At 30.8% G+C, this 3,211-nt stretch overlaps 1 non-coding gene across 1 annotated transcript; it reads left to right on the top strand.

The window, feature by feature from the left end:
* The first annotated feature begins 420 nt into the window (after nt 1-420).
* LOC112788316 (small nucleolar RNA R71) lies at nt 421-524 on the top strand. Its single transcript, XR_003195684.1, has one exon. It is a non-coding gene; the product is annotated as a small nucleolar RNA R71 (small nucleolar RNA).
* The last annotated feature ends 2,687 nt before the right edge of the window (nt 525-3,211 follow it).

Raw genomic sequence — 3,211 nt, 5'->3', positions numbered from 1 at the left:
ATAGGTGTTTTCATAGGATTCTCCCATGTAATTCACATCTTCCATTACAGGATTCTCAGGATCATAAGCTTCTTCTTCAGAGGAAGCTTCTTTGGTACTGCAGGAAGCAGCTTGCATTCCAGTCAGACTCTGAGAAATCATATTGACTTGCTGAGTCAATATTTTGTTATGATCCAATATGGCATTCATAGTATTAATCTCAAGAACTCCTTTAATTTCTTCTGAGTTGTCCCATTATTTACAAGATTCCTTTCAGAAGTGTACATGAACTGGTTATTTGCAACCATTTCAATAAGTTCCTAGGCTTCTGCAGGCGTCTTCTTCAGATGAACAGATCCTCCAGCAGAGTGGTCCAATGACATCTTCGACAATTCAGACAGACCATCATAGAATATACATATGATGCTCCATTCTGAAAATATGTCAGAAGGACACCTTCTGATCAATTGCTTGTATCTTTCCCAAGTTTCATAGAGGCATTCACCTTCCTTCTGTCTAAAGGTTTGGACTTCCACTCTAAGCTTGCTCAACTTTTGAGGTGGAAAGAACTTTGCCAAAAAGGCATTGGCTAGCTTTTCCCAAGAGTTCAGGCTTTTTTTAGGTTGTGAATCCAACCATGATCGAGCTCTGTCTCTTACAGCAAAGGGGAAATGCATAAGTCTGTAGACCTCAGAATTAACCCCATTAGTCTTAACAGTGTCACAGATTTGCAAGAATTCAGCTAAGAACTGATGAGGATCTTCCAATGGAAGTCCATGAAACTTGCAATTCTGCTGCATTAGAGAAACTAATTGAGGTTTAAGTTCAAAGTTGTTTGCTCCAATTGCAGGAATTGAGATGCTCCTTCCACAGAAGTCAGAAGAGGGTGCAATAAAGTCACCAAGCATCTTCCTTGCATCTCCACCATTATAATTGGGTTCGTCCATGTCTTCTTCTTTTTCGAAAAATTCTGTCAAGTCCTCTCTAGAGTGTTGTGCCTTAGCTTCTCTTAGCTTCCTCTTTAGAGTCCTTTCAGGTTCCGGATCAACTTCAACAAGAATATTCTTATCCTTGCTCCTGCTCATATGAAAAAGAAGAGAACAGCAAAGAATAGGAATCCTCTACGTCATAGTATAGAGATACCTTTATGTGAGTAGAAGAATAGAAGAGTAGAATGAAAAAGAGAAAAGATGAAGAATTTGAACACAGAGAGGGAGAGAGGGTTCAAATTATAAGGAGAAGAGAAGTGTTAGTAAATAAATAAATAAATAAATAGAAAGAGATAAGAGAGAGAGAGAGAGAGAGAATTCGAATTTTAAATTAAAATAAAAGGAAAATATTTTTGTTTTTATTTTAATTATTGGTTAGTATTCAAAATTTAAAAAGAAAAAATAAAATGAAATTAATTGAAAATTAAATAAATTGATTACTTAAAAAGATTTTTAAAAACTTTTATTTTAAATTAATTGCTTCAAGTTCTAATTTTATTTTATTTCTTTTCTTACTATTTGATTTTCGAAATCAATAAGAGAGAGAAGTAGTTAGGTGGTTTTGAAAAAGATAAGAAATCAGAAAAGGATTTTGAAATTAACTTTTGAAAAAGATATGATTGAAATTTATTTTGAAAAAGATTTGAAAAGAAAATTAAAAAGATTTAATTTTTGAAATTAAAGTTGATTAGTAACAAGAAACTAAAAGATATGATTCTAGAATTTAAAGATTGAACCTTTCTTAATAGGCAAGTAACAACTTGAAAATTTTTGAATCAAAACATTAATTTTTAGTGATAAATTTGAAAATCATGAAATAAAAATAAGAAAAAAAAAAGATTTTGAAAATCAATTTTAAAATTTTCAAAATTATTAAGAAAAAATGAAAAAGATTTGATTTTTGAAAAAGATTTGAAAAGATAAAATTTTTAAATTGAAATTTTGACTTGATTAACAAGAAACAACTAAATTTTAAAACTTTTGACTAAATCAATTCAAAATTTCGAAAATTATGAGTAAAATAAGGGAAAGATATTTTTTTATTTTTGAATTTTTAATAAGGAGAGAGAAAAACACAAAAATGAAACAAAACATAAAAATTCAAGATCGAAACAATAAATGCATGCAAGAACACTTTGACTGTCAAGATGAACACCAAGAACACTTTGAAGATCATGATGAACATCAAGAACATATTTTTGAAAATTTTTAGGAAAAGAAAAATATGCAAGACACCAAACTTAAAAATTTTTAAACTTTAGACACTAATAATTCGAAAATGCATATAAAAAACAAGACAAGACACAAAACAAGAAAATGTAAAGATCAAATAAGAAAAATCATCAAGAACAACTTGAAGATTATGAAAAACACATGCATGAATTTTCGAAAATTTTAAAGAAAAAATAAAGCATGCAGTTGACACCAAACTTAAAATTTGACACAAGACTCGAACAAGAAACACAAAATATTTTTGGTTTTTATGATTTTATTAAATTTTTTTGTAATTTTTATTTTCAAAAATTAATTTGGATGAAGAAAATAAAGAAATCCAAAATTTTTAATAGGAATTCTAGGAATCATGCAATGTTAGTCTAAAGCTTCGGTCCAAAAATTTAGACATGGCTAAATAGCCAGCCAAGCTTTATGTGAAAGCTTCGGTCCAAAAGATTAGACATGGCCAAATGGCCAGCTAAGCTTCAGCAGAGCATTACATACAACAGCCAAATTGATGGGAATCAAAAAGCTCATATACTGATAAGTGAAAGCCTTGGTCCAAAAAATTAGACATGGCTTAGCAGCCAGCCAGGCTTCATATATCATCTGAAACTCTAGAATTCATTATTAAAAATTCTAAAGAACAAAATATAAACTGTTTTTGAGTTTTTTTTATTTTTTGAAAATTAAAAAGCTTAAAAATAAAATAAAATTACCTAATCTGAGCAACAAGATGAACCGTCAGTTGTCCAAACTCGAACAATCCCCGGCAATGGCACCAAAAACTTGGTACACGGAATCGTGATTTCAACACTTTTCTTCACAACTCCGTGCAGCTGACCAGCAAGTGCACTGGGTCGTCCAAGTAATACCTTACGTGAGTAAGGGTCGATCCCACGGAGATTGTCGGCTTGAAGCAAGCTATGGTCATCCTTGTAAATCTCAGTCAGGCAGATTCAAATGGTTATAAGGTTTTAATAATTAAAATATAAATAAAACAGAAAATAAAATAGAGATACTTATGT

Source organism: Arachis hypogaea, chromosome 20 (assembly GCF_003086295.3).
Source record: "Arachis hypogaea cultivar Tifrunner chromosome 20, arahy.Tifrunner.gnm2.J5K5, whole genome shotgun sequence".
NCBI classification, from domain to species: Eukaryota; Viridiplantae; Streptophyta; class Magnoliopsida; order Fabales; family Fabaceae; genus Arachis; species Arachis hypogaea.
The sequence above is the reverse complement of the archived record's forward strand: the minus strand, read 5'-3'. Positions and strand labels throughout refer to the sequence as shown.